We start from the raw sequence: 14,920 nt of genomic DNA, 5'->3' as shown, positions 1-14,920 counted from the left end.
CATCACTTCGGGCTTTCCTCCCACATTAAGCTCACACGCCGCGATATGACTGGAACACTGTTAAAAGCGGCATTGAACCCAACTCACTCACTTCACAGATGGGCGCCGCCATTTTTTGTTTAAAGCAAATGCAAGTGATACGAAAGTGGGATTTGATTGGTCAATACGCGGGACATAGAAGGGACGTAACTCGTAATAGCCATGGGTGGTGCTACGATCGAGCCACGAAATTCCGGCCGAGTTTGGCAAGGGTGGAAACTGGACTTTTAAAACCAGTTAACTCCCTTGCCTTGGGGCGACGGTTTTCGGGAAGAAAGATGTAAAAAGTTGGCTCTGCGGAGAGCTTCTTACAGATCGACAATTAAGTCAGTGAACGGGTTTAGTTTGATGATGTTTTGATTCTTTGTTGTTTGTTTGTTTTTTAACGCCGCACTCAACAATTTACCAGCTTCATACGGCGGTCTGTAAGTAATCGAGTCTGGACCAGAAAATCCAGTGATTGATATCATGTGCATCGATCGATGACATCAACCAAGTAAGCGAGCCAGACCACCCGATCCCGTTAGTCGCCTCTTACGACAAGCATGGGTTCCTGGCGACCTATTTCAATCCGGACCTTCACGGGTCCTATGCCGTTTTTAACAGTATTTCAGTTATATAATGTGGCGTCAGCTTCACGTGGTGATTCAACCAGATGATGCAGGTCTTAGACGTTTGGTGTTTACAAACCATGAAACCATGAAAACCATGAAACCATTCAAACACGATCTTAGTTTTCTAAAACCTAAGGGACGCATCCCGCAGAGCGAATTCCGCCGCCTCAGACGACGAGCCGCGATTTGCTTTGCAGAGTTGCGTCCCTTGGGCACGCCAAAAATATATGATTGTCGGATCGAATCCCGGTTCGCCCCGATTATGTTTCTAGGTTTGTCAGCACCATTCCCGTGCTAGTGGGTTTCACCGAAGTGGTAAACGTCTGAGACCTGCATCACTTCGGGCTTTCCTCCCACATTAAGCTGACATGCCGGGATGTAACTGGAATACTGTTAAAAGCGGCGTTAAACTCAATTCACTCACTGACTCACTCAGAAGAGGAATATCTTTGTTGCGATGATATGCGCGTATTGATGTAATGTTGTGTTCAAAACGATGTGGATAGTGAAACCCCGTTAGAACGAACGAAACGCTTGTCGTTTTTGACATTATTAATACCCAGGACTACCGTCATATAGCTGGAATATTTCTGCGTTAAACAAATAAAAAACAATAACATATGTTAAACCGGACTTCCTTGGTAACGATACCGTCCGGATTGAAGGGGTTACGGTATACAGGTTGAACTCTCCCCCTCCCCACAAATCCTGGACTTCAGTGAGTTGGGTTTAAGCCCGACGTAACCCTGTACGGAGCTTCGGTGTAACGCACGAGCGCTCACAAATTCGAACTGACGTTCAGCGAAGCCTTGCACGTCAAAGGGACATACATCTAAGACGTCATTGCTCTCTAAATGACGTCATAAGTGCAATTATGTAACAGTTAGAAATCGCGAAATGCGCTTACATACACCGAGACCGCCTCCGTGGTCTAGTGTATAGTCCGGAGGGAGAAGTCGGTGAATCGATCCCCCGTCGCGTCATATCAAATTACGTTACAAGATGATTCTTTTTTTCTCGTTACGCTCGACATAAAGCACTGGTCGGCTCGTTTCAGTGTACTGTGTCTGTGCGAGGTATATATTTTAAATTGCGCCATTGTATCACCGTGGGCTAGCTACCACTTTTAAACCGGTTTAAGTCCAAACTAGTTCAAGCACACACACACACACGCACACGCACACGCACACGCACACGCACACACACAGAAACACACACACACACACGTACGCACGCACGCACACACACACACGCGAACGCACACACACACGCACGCACGCACGCACGCACGCACGCACACATACGAGGTTGCAAGTCAGTATATAAGTGCAATAATCTTGAACGTGACGTTCCCATTTCACCTCACTTTTAAATATGGAGACACAAGTCTTTTGATATTAACGCTTGTATCGTGTTCCCTGAAATAGAAATCTATATATTGTGTCTCTTAATTCACTACCAACCTCTAACATGTCTACATATATCTGAGACACGCACGTGTCGAGTGTCGGTATGGTATTCTACACATTCACGTGTGGCACGTACAAGCATATCAGGACTGTGTTCCTAATAGACCCGTTATCACAGACAAGATTTGTTTGTTTGTTTCTTTGTTGTTTAACACCGCATTCAACAATATCTCAGCTATATGTAAATAATCGAGTCTGGACCAGACAAGCCAGTGATTGATATCATGAACATGGACCCACGCAATTGGGATACGATGACATGCATCAACCAAGTCAGCGAGCCTGACCACCCGATCCCGTTAGTCGCCTCTTACGACAAGCATAGTCGCCTTTTACTGCAAGCATGGGTTGCTGAAGATTTATGCCACCCCGGATCTTCACGGGTCCACAGACAAGTAATATATACAGGACAGATACATATGCTCAGGATGGACCTATACTTACATCATAGTGTAAACAGTTAAACCACTCAAATCCCGTTCACAACTGATCACGGGCCTAAATCACCACGCCAACGACATTACAAGGCCTTCGTTTACTATCATTTCATCGACGTTAATCCCGTTAAAAAGCTTTCATGTCAAACCCAATCATTCCAGGACCCACTTGCATAAAGTGATCTTAGCACAACAACTATTGTAAGCCTATTTTAAAGTATGGGAGTTACAATCATCTTAGCGCTAAGATCGCTTTGTGCATATGGGCCTGGGAAGCCTTACCTGTTGTTCATAGCGATCCGAGTTTCAGCATCTCGCCGTATCTTGTGTTCTCGCACATGTGTGTTTGGGTTCAAATAACTCGGCTCGTTTCCGAAGCAATGTCCGCTATATGACGATATGACTTCCGTTACGGGCCACGCCAACATCTCGACCTACTGTAACCATCATTCACACAGCTGTACACATACGACTGTTTAAAACGGTCACGGTATAATATTAGATGTTGCCCGCGGTCGTGGTGAGATATATAAGTACGTCTATCCTTTGTGCAATCGTATATTTTCTACATGTGTGTGCACCGACCTGGTAGACGAGCTATATGGTGAGATGTACCATGCATGTGTACACAGAGCTGGTAGACGAGCTATATGGTGAGATATACCGTGTATGTGTACACAGAGCTGGTAGACGAGCTATATGGTGAGATGTACCGTGTATGTGTACACAGAGCTGGTAGACGAGCTATATGGTGAGATGTACCCTGTGTGTGTACACAGACCTGGTACACGAGCTATATGGTGAGATATACCGTGTATGTGTACACAGAGCTGGTAGACGAGCTATATGGTGAGATATACCGTGTATGTATACACAGAGCTGGTAGACGAGCTATATGGTGAGATGTACCGTGTATGTATACACCGAGCTGGTAGACGAGCTATATGGTGAGATATACCGTGTATGTATACACAGAGCTGGTAGACGAGCTATATGGTGAGATGTACCGTGTATGTATACACCGAGCTGGTAGACGAGCTATATGGTGAGATATACCGTGTATGTATACACAGAGCTGGTAGACGAGCTATATGGTGAGATATACCGTGTATGTATACACAGAGCTGGTAGACGAGCTATATGGTGAGATGTACCGGGCATGTGTACACAGAGCTGGTAGACGAGCTATATGGTGAGATGTACCGTGTATGTGTACACAGAGCTGGTGGACGAGCTATATGGTGAGATGTACCGTGTATGTGTACACAGAGCTGGTAGACGAGCTATATGGTGAGATGTACCGGGCATGTGTACAAAGAGCTGGTGGACGAGCTATATGGTGAGATGTACCGTGTATGTGTACACAGAGCTGGTAGACGAGCTATATGGTGAGATGTACCGGGCATGTGTACACAGAGCTGGTAGACGAGCTATATGGTGAGATGTACCGTGTATGTGTACACAGAGCTGGTGGACGAGCTATATGGTGAGATGTACCGTGTATGTGTACACAGAGCTGGTAGACGAGCTATATGGTGAGATGTACCGGGCATGTGTACAAAGAGCTGGTGGACGAGCTATATGGTGAGATGTACCGTGTATGTGTACACAGAGCTGGTGGACGAGCTATATGGTGAGATGTACCGTGTATGTGTACACAGAGCTGGTAGACGAGCTATATGGTGAGATGTACCGGGCATGTGTACACAGTGCTGGTAGTACGAGCTATATGGTGAGATGTACCGTGTATGTGTACACAGAGCTGGTAGACGAGCTGTATGGTGAGATGTACCGGGCATGTGTACACAGAGCTGGTAGACGAGCTATATGGTGAGATGTACCGTGTATGTGTACACAGAGCTGGTGGACGAGCTATATGGTGAGATGTACCGGGCATGTGTACACAGAGCTGGTGGACGAGCTATATGGTGCGATGTACCGGGCATGTGTACACAGAGCTGGTGGACGAGCTATATGGTGAGATGTACCGGGCATGTGTACACAGAGCTGGTAGACGAGCTATATGGTGAGATGTACCGTGTATGTGTACACAGTGCTGGTAGACGAGCTATATGGTGAGATATACCGTGTATGTGTACACAGAGCTGGTAGACGAGCTATATGGTGAGATGTACCGTGCATGTGTACACAGAGCTGGTAGACGAGCTATACGGTGAGATGTACCGTGTATGTGTACACAGAGCTGGTAGACGAGCTATATGGTGAGATATACCGTGTATGTGTACACCGAGCTGGTCGACGAGCTGTATGGTGAGATGTACCGTGTGTGTGTACACAGAGCCGGTAGACGAGCTCTATGGTGAGATGTACCGTGTGTGTGTGGACAAAGCTGGTAGACGAGCTATATGGTGAGATGTACCATGTATGTCTACACAGAGCTGGTAGACGAGCTATATGGTGAGATGTACCGTGCATGTATACACAGGGCTGGTAGACGAGCTATATGGTGAGATGTACCGGGCATGTGTACACAGAGCTGGTAGACGAACTATTGACCTTTTTCACACTTTCGCCATCTTGGTTCGAAAACGAGGCTCTGCGAGCATAGCTCCATGCAGTTTGAGTCGCATCAGCGCATAGGGAACAGACAGCATGTTATGCATTTCACTGATGGACATTTCAAACAAACAAAAAATGGTATCCTCTGTATCTAATATAGAAGATAATTCACATTTAATCATGAGGTCCAACTATATATGCCTGTAATACACTGGAATTAACATTTTGCTGTCAGGATCCCGGAAGTGAATCGAAAGGTGCATTTCGAGATACATATTTCAGAAATAGATTGTTTTTTCATAACCTCGTCGGCATTTAGGTACAATGTGACAGTACATTCAATGACAGAAGTTTTGAATCGTAATTGAACCGCATAACATGAAACACGTCAGTGTACTTTTGCAAATTTGCTCAGTCAGTGTGTGGCTTGGCGACCTCGAGATCGTCAATCATGTTTTTTCACGTTTCATAGTGGTGTTTGCTGCAAAACGCACTGTCGTTTTGCCATGAGTCCAGTTGACAAAAAACACTTTTTCTGCTATGATTTTTATCTGAACATATTACGATGTAAATTAAATTAGTTCACAAAATAACTCGTGTGTCCAAATAAATATTCAGAAGGGGAGATAACTCTATTCAGTGTGTACAATGACAGATGATACTTTACTTGTTCTTCTAACATCACTTATTTAACCGATTATTACCGATTGAGATTGCACCGTGCACGACAAAAGTAATAATGTGTGAACTGTTTAAAATAAGTTGAAAGGAAACTTAAAATTGATCAATATAAATAATGCATGAAATTGAAGAAATATAAGAATTGATACAACCACCAACTTCTTGAACACCCTCACCTAATCCTGTATGGTGATAGGTAATTGTATATCAAAAGGAAGCTACTAATACATTTATCGTGAATAGTTTGAAAATGTCTTGATCAGATATGTGTACAGATAAAGTATTAAAAGATGAAAAGGAATCAACTTCAATTGGTAATCAAGCCAAGATAAAATATATGTATCAGTACAAATTATGTTGATGGAACAGTCTGGATTTCTCATACATAAGAAAAACAAAGCGAAATGTTCATGTCTTTATTTCGCACAATATAAGTTTTCAAAACTTAATATGGAACGTGTGTCTTTGTCAGTCAAAAGCACTTAATTAAATTCCAGGAGAAAATAATTTTCTTGCTTGTAAACAAATGGTACAATGTCCTTTTTTTAGTGTCTGATAAATATTGGCCATGTTGTTTTGTGAGCGAATAAGGCTTTTCACTTCCTCGTCCTATTTAAGTGAAATGTGACAGGAAGCACCTTTGTTGATTGAATATGGCTTTTCAGTTCCTCGTCCTTTGACAGGACGCACATTGTAACCAGTGTGTTACTGTCAGCAGAAAGCTCCTCCAGACATCCGTCACCGGATACTAGTACTTCATTGTGTTGACTCCCTGGCCTGAAATGAATAATTCAATAATATTGTAATAATATTTATACTTCAATAAAAAATTTTTTATACACAATGCATATTCACCTTCTCTCAAAATATTGCTTATTTAGAAAACAAATTTAACGAAAATTAATCACAGTGTGTAACATTACATGCTGAAGGCATCAATTCATCTGATATGTCTAAAACTCGAACAGTATATTCTGTGTAAACAGTAAACTCAACAGATGCATCAATTTAATGACAGTGTACTACAGCTCTGTATATCAATGTCACACAGAAATTCACTTTTGTTTTAATGAAACACGTTTTGATATTTGTATTACCGGTATGTATTTAATCATGAAATACTACTACTACTAGAGTGAAATAAATAAGATTTTTATTGAAATCAGGTGAAATATCACGTTTTGTCACACCTACAGTCAGTCTGCCTCATTGACACTATGGTTTTCTGAGTAAAGTCATGAAAATCACAAAGAAAATCTTGACAAAGAAAATCTTGACATGAAAATATTAACTTTGTCAGATCACAAGATGAGATAAATTCATGCTATCTTCGTTATTTGACAAGGAAAACAAATTTCCTCCATGCATTTATATTTATTTTATTTCTCGTTTTGATTGAAATATAAAAAAATATAAAAGTTATCACGCCACTTGACTAAAGATTGTTAACAATAGTAAAATATTACATCATAACAATATAATTATTGCAAAATGACACAGTAAGCACAACTATATTGTTACATACAAATTGATATGATTAATAATCATTCTACCATGAATTTGGAATTTACTCTATTCTGATTGGGTATTCAGAGACTATTAAATAACAATAAACCCCCTCTGATTCAAACAGCTGGTTTGAGGGCCGCATCACCGCAGAAGCTAATATTCATAGAATAGTACTATTTTTAGTCATTGTCGGTAGGCATATTTAAATAATTGTATCTACAATGACAGGTTACAAAATGCACAGATGCGGTTACTACAATATTCAAAGGATGTGTGGCAATACATTTCGTGCAGAAGACACGATAGAAATCAACAAAAGGAATGTATTTACGTTTTGGAGACAACAGAGAGCTTGGAATTTTGGCGCTTTTCTACATACGACTGTGACGTGATATCTTTTGCGTCACAATGAGCGATGTGACGTCATAATGGTGACGCGCGATGTAGAGCGAAAGCCTTGCAAAGCTTGCTTTGTTTTCTTTAGGGATGCCCACCTCATGTTACCTTGCCAAGTTGCCGTGCTTATATGCTTTCAATGCCTGTCATATGTTAGAGTGAAGTATTACGGTGTAAACAAACTGCTTGAATATATACAGCACCATATTTTGTTCGGTGATTCTGTAAGTCAGATCGACAACCCACTCAAAACACTGACCTCAACCCATGCCGCTTCACTCAGTATATTTGCTAACATCAAAGAGTTCGCGTTTTATTTAGTCATGTTAGAATGGTAGAACCGCGCTAAATTTAACATTTGAAACTTCACGCTGCGCGTTCGGTGTACATATATACACCGAGCTTGTAGACGAGCTATATGGTGAGATGTACCCTGTGGGTGAACGTACATATATACACCGAGCTGGTAGACGAGCTATATGGTTAGATGTACGCTGTGTGTGTACACCGAGCTGGTAGACGAGCTATATGGTGAAATATACCGTGTATGTGTACACCTAGCTTGTAGACGAGCTGTATGGTGAGATGTACCCTGTGGGTGAACGTACATATATACACCGAGCTTGTAGACGAGCTATATGGTGAAATATACCGTGTATGTGTACACAGAGCTGTTAGACGAGCTGTATGGTGAGAGGTACCCTGTGTGGGAACTAACATATATACACCGAGCTGGTAGACGAGCTATATGGTGAGATGGACCCTGTGTGTGTACACAGAGCTGGTAGACGAGCTATATGGTGAGATGTACCGGGCATGTGTACACCGAGCTGGTAGACGAGCTATATGGTGAGATGTACCGGGCATGTGTACACCGAGCTGGTAGACGAGCTATATGGTGAGATGTACCGGGTAGGTGTACACAGAGCTGGTAGACGAGCTATATGGTGAGATGTACCGGGTAGGTGTACACAGAGCTGGTAGACGAGCTATATGGTGAGATGTACCGGGTAGGTGTACACAGAGCTGGTAGACGAGCTATATGGTGAGATGTACCGGGTAGGTGTACACAGAGCTGGTAGACGAGCTATATGGTGAGATGTACCGGGTAGGTGTACACAGAGCTGGTAGACGAGCTATATGGTGAGATGTACCGGGCATGTGTACACAGAGCTGGTAGACGAGCTATATGGTGAGATGTACCGTGTGTGTGTACACAGAGCTGGTAGACGAGCTATATGGTGAGATATACCATGTATGTGTACACAGAGCTGGTAGACGAGCTATATGGTGAGATGTACCGGGCATGTGTACACAGTGCTGGTAGACGAGCTATATGGTGAGATGTACCGTGTATGTATACACCGAGCTGGTAGACGAGCTATATGGTGAGATGTACCGGGCATGTGTACACAGAGCTGGTAGACGAGCTATATGGTGAGATGTACCGTGTATGTATACACAGAGCTGGTAGACGAGCTATATGGTGAGATATACCGTGTATGTGTACACCGAGCTGGTCGACGAGCTGTATGGTGAGATGTACCATGTATGTGTTCACAGAGCTGGTAGACGAGCTATATGGTGAGATGTACCGTGTGTGTGTACACAAAGCTGGTAGACGAGCTATATGGTGAGATGTACCATGTATGTCTACACCGAGCTGGTAGACGAGTTATATGGTGAGATGTACCGTGCATGTATACACAGGGCTGGTAGACGAGCTATATGGTGAGATGTACCGTGTATGTGTACACAGAGCTGGTAGACGAGCTATATGGTGAGATGTACCATGCATGTGTACACAGAGCTGGTAGACGAGCTATATGGTGAGATGTACCGGGCATGTGTACACAGAGCTGGTGGACGAGCTATATGGTGAGATGTACCGTGTATGTATACACCGAGCTGGTGGACGAGCTATATGGTGAGATGTACCGGGCATGTGTACACAGAGCTGGTAGACGAGCTATATGGTGAGATGTACCGTGTATGTGTACACAGAGCTGGTAGACGAGCTATATGGTGAGATGTACTGTGTATGTGTACACAGAGCTGGTAGACGAGCTATATGGTGCGATGTACCGTGTATGTGTACTCAGAGCTGGTAGACGAGCTATATGGTGCGATGTACCGTGTATGTGTACTCAGAGCTGGTAGACGAGCTATACGGTGAGATGTACCGTGTATGTGTACACAGAGCTGGTAGACGAGCTATATGGTGAGATATACCGTGTATGTGTACACCGAGCTGGTAGACGAGCTGTATGGTGAGATATACCGTGTATGTATACACCGAGCTGGTAGACGAGCTATATGGTGAGATGTACCCTGTGTGTGTGGACAAAGCTGGTAGACGAGCTATATGGTGAGATGTACCATGTATGTCTACACAGAGCTGGTAGACGAGCTATATGGTGAGATGTACCGTGCATGTATACACAGGGCTGGTAGACGAGCTATATGGTGAGATGTACCGGGCATGTGTACACAGAGCTGGTAGACGAACTATTGACCTTTTTCACACTTTCGCCATCTTGGTTCGAAAACGAGGCTCTGCGAGCATAGCTCCATGCAGTTTGAGTCGCATCAGCGCATAGGGAACAGACAGCATGTTATGCATTTCACTGATGGACATTTCAAACAAACAAAAAATGGTATCCTCTGTATCTAATATAGAAGATAATTCACATTTAATCATGAGGTCCAACTATATATGCCTGTAATACACTGGAATTAACATTTTGCTGTCAGGATCCCGGAAGTGAATCGAAAGGTGCATTTCGAGATACATATTTCAGAAATAGATTGTTTTTTCATAACCTCGTCGGCATTTAGGTACAATGTGACAGTACATTCAATGACAGAAGTTTTGAATCGTAATTGAACCGCATAACATGAAACACGTCAGTGTACTTTTGCAAATTTGCTCAGTCAGTGTGTGGCTTGGCGACCTCGAGATCGTCAATCATGTTTTTTCACGTTTCATAGTGGTGTTTGCTGCAAAACGCACTGTCGTTTTGCCATGAGTCCAGTTGACAAAAAACACTTTTTCTGCTATGATTTTTATCTGAACATATTACGATGTAAATTAAATTAGTTCACAAAATAACTCGTGTGTCTAAATAAATATTCAGAAGGGGAGATAACTCTATTCAGTGTGTACAATGACAGATGATACTTTACTTGTTCTTCTAACATCACTTATTTAACCGATTATTACCGATTGAGATTGCACCGTGCACGACAAAAGTAATAATGTGTGAACTGTTTAAAATAAGTTGAAAGGAAACTTAAAATTGATCAATATAAATAATGCATGAAATTGAAGAAATATAAGAATTGATACAACCACCAACTTCTTGAACACCCTCACCTAATCCTGTATGGTGATAGGTAATTGTATATCAAAAGGAAGCTACTAATACATTTATCGTGAATAGTTTGAAAATGTCTTGATCAGATATGTGTACAGATAAAGTATTAAAAGATGAAAAGGAATCAACTTCAATTGGTAATCAAGCCAAGATAAAATATATGTATCAGTACAAATTATGTTGATGGAACAGTCTGGATTTCTCATACATAAGAAAAACAAAGCGAAATGTTCATGTCTTTATTTCGCACAATATAAGTTTTCAAAACTTAATATGGAACGTGTGTCTTTGTCAGTCAAAAGCACTTAATTAAATTCCAGGAGAAAATAATTTTCTTGCTTGTAAACAAATGGTACAATGTCCTTTTTTTAGTGTCTGATAAATATTGGCCATGTTGTTTTGTGAGCGAATAAGGCTTTTCACTTCCTCGTCCTATTTAAGTGAAATGTGACAGGAAGCACATTTGTTGATTGAATATGGCTTTTCAGTTCCTCGTCCTTTGACAGGACGCACATTGTAACCAGTGTGTTACTGTCAGCAGAAATCTCCTCCAGACATCCATCACCGGATACTAATTCTTCATTGTGTTGACTCGCTGGCCTGAAATGAATAATTCAATAATATTGTAATAATATTTATACTTCAATAAAAAATTTTTTATACACAATGCATATTCACCTTCTCTCAAAATATTGCTTATTTAGAAAACAAATTTAACGAAAATTAATCACAGTGTGTAACATTACATTCTGAAGGCATCAAGTCATCTGATATGTCTAAAACTCGAACAGTATATTCTGTGTAAACAGTAAACTCAACAGATGCATCAATTCAATGACAGTGTACTACAGCTCTTTATACCAATGTCACACAGAAATTCACTTTTGTTTTAATGAAACACGTTTTGATATTTGTATTACCGGTATGTATTTAATCATGAAATACTACTACTACTAGAGTGAAATAAATAAGATTTTTATTGAAATCAGGTGAAATATCACGTTTTGTCACACCTACAGTCAGTCTGCCTCATTGACACTATGGTTTTTTTTAGTAAGGTCATGAAAATCACAAAGAAAATTGAAAACTATTTTGTCAAATGAAATGTTTATCTCTTCTTGTGGTTTACTAAAGTTGATATCTTGACATGAAAATATTAACTTTGTCAGATCACAAGATGAGATAAATTCATGCTATCTTCGTTATTTGACAAGGAAAACAAATTTCTTCCATGCATTTATATTTATTTTATTTCTCGTTTTGATTGAATTATACAAATTATAAAAGTTATCATACCACTTGACTTGATTGAAATAAACTAAAGTTCTAAAGATTGTTAACAATACTAAAATATTACATCATAACAATATAATTATTGCAAAATGACACAGTAAGCACAACTATATTGTTACATATAAATTGATATGATTAATAATCATTCTACCATGAATTTGGAATTTACTCGATTCTGATTGGTTAATCAGAGACTATTAAATCACAATAAACCCCCTCTGATTCAAACAGCTGGTTTGACGGCCGCATCACCGCGGAAGCTAATATTAAAAAAATAGTACTATTTTCAGTCATTGTCGGTAGGCATATTTAAACAATTGTATCTACAATTACAGGTTACAAAATGCACATATGCGGTTACTACAATATTCAAAGGATGTGTGGCAATACATTTCGTGCAGAAAACACTACAGAAATCAACAAAGGGAATGTATTTACGTTTTGGAGACAACAGAGAGCTTGGAATTTTGGGGCTTTTCGATATACGACTGTGACGTCACAATGAGCGATGTGACGTCATAATGGTGACGTGCGATGTAGAGCGAAAGCCTTGCAAAGCTTGCTTTGTTTTCTTTAGGGATGCCCACCTCATGTTAGCTTACCAAGTTGCCGTGCTTATATGCTTTCAATGCCTCTCATATGTTCGAGTGAAGTATTACGGTGTAAACAAACTACTTGAATATATACAGCACCATATTTTGTTCGTTGATTCCGTAAGTCAGATCGACAACCCAATCAAAACACTGAACTCAACCCATGCCGCTTCACTCGGTATATTTGCTAACACTAAAGACTTCGCGTTTTATTTAGTCATGGTAGAATGGTAGAACCGCGCTAAATATAACATTTGAAACCTCACGCTGCGCGTTCGGTGTACATATATACACAGAGCTTGTAGACGAGCTATATGGGGACATGTACCCTGTGTGTGAACTTACATATATACACCAAGATGAAAAACGAGCTATATGGTGAGATGTACTGTGTGTGTGTACACCGAGCTTGTAGACGAGCTATATGGTGAGATGTACCCTGTGTGTGAACTTACATATATACACCGAGCTGGTAGACGAGCTATATGGTGAGATGGACCCTGTGTGTGAACTAACATATATACACCGAGCTGGTAGACGAGCTATATGGTGAGATGGACCCTGTGTGTGAACTTACATATATACACCGAGATGAAAAACGAGCTATATGGTGAGATGTACCGTGTGTGTGTACACAGAGCTGGTAGACGAGCTATATGGTGAGATGTACCGTGTATGTGTACACAGAGCGGGTAGACGAGCTCTATGGTGAGTTGTACCGTGTGTGTGAACTAACATATATACACCGAGCTGGTAGACGAGCTATATGGTGAGATGGACCCTGTGTGTGAACTTACATATATACACCGAGCTATATGGTGAGATGTACCATGTGTGTGTACACCGAGCTGGTAGACGAGCTATATGGTGAGATGGACCCTGTGTGTGAACTTACATATATACACCGAGCTATATGGTGAGATGTACCATGTGTGTGTACACCGAGCTGGTAGACGAGCTGTATGATGAGAATTACCCTGTGTGTGAACTTACATATATACACCGAGCTGGTAGACGAGCTGTATGGTGAGATGTACCCTGTGTGTGAACCTGTATGTATATATACCGAGCTGGTAGATGAGCTATATGGTGAGACGCACACTGTGTGTGAACCTACATATATACACACCGAGCTGGTAGACGAGCTGTATGGTGAGATGTACCCTGTGTCTGACACCGAGCTGGTAGACGAGCTATATGGTGAGACGCACCCTGTGTGTGAACCTTTATGTGCGAACACCGAGGCGTTACATAAGCACGAAGTGTACACCACACCATATAACCCAAAGGACAGATTGACAATGCATTTATCTTACTGTCATAATTTTTGCCCCTTTGTTTTTAAAAATCTATTCATAAATTATCGGTATGACAAGCGAACCGTTTCACAGACATTTTTGCAGCTTGCTGACGACATTACCACATCCAGAGTTCTCTCCCTTGTATTACAGAATGATATTCTAACTGAATGTTTCGTTTCGAGATAATAAAATTATATTATAAAAGACTGTATTCGCCTCGGTACGACATGGGGCATTTCCCAGCGGGGAAATGAGTTTCCACCGTTTGTGTCAGTGGGGTACATTAAAAAGAACTACCCAGTCAGTAATCAATCAGAAACGAGTATGTTAGTTCAAGATAAGTTAAATGTGAATCTATATAATACAATATGTGTCACTTCCCTGTTTTAATTATTTTTATTGTTCAACGAGCTATTCAGCAGTATTCCAGCTATATGACGGTGGTCTGTAAATAATCGAGTCTAAACCAGACAATACAGTGATTGACATTATGAGCAGCGATCTACGCATTTGGGATACGATAACATGCATCAATCAAGTCACCGGGACTGACGTCGAATCTTACTACAAGCATGGGTTGCTGAAGATTTTGACCCGGATCTTCACGGGTAGTAATTCAAATGTGTTCTGTTGAGTGGGCATGGGTCGTTTCGGGTGCCTCAATTCGCTGTGTATAGTGAGTGAGTATGGT

At 41.3% G+C, this 14,920-nt stretch overlaps 1 protein-coding gene across 1 annotated transcript in view; it reads right to left on the bottom strand.

The window, feature by feature from the left end:
• Positions 1 to 2,889, bottom strand: part of LOC139477134 (chondroitin sulfate synthase 1-like) — a 29,758-nt gene extending 26,869 nt beyond the window's left edge. Inside the window, exon 1 of the mRNA XM_071259688.1 lies at positions 2,842 to 2,889. The gene's annotated coding sequence lies outside the window, so the exon portion shown is untranslated. The remainder of the gene's footprint in view (positions 1 to 2,841) is intronic.
• Between the last annotated feature and the right edge of the window lie 12,031 nt (positions 2,890 to 14,920).

This window comes from Haliotis cracherodii, unplaced genomic scaffold (genome assembly GCF_022045235.1).
Source record: "Haliotis cracherodii isolate W230 unplaced genomic scaffold, xgHalCrac1.p SCAF_31, whole genome shotgun sequence".
Classification (NCBI taxonomy): domain Eukaryota; kingdom Metazoa; phylum Mollusca; class Gastropoda; order Lepetellida; family Haliotidae; genus Haliotis; species Haliotis cracherodii.
The sequence above is the reverse complement of the archived record's forward strand: the minus strand, read 5'-3'. Positions and strand labels throughout refer to the sequence as shown.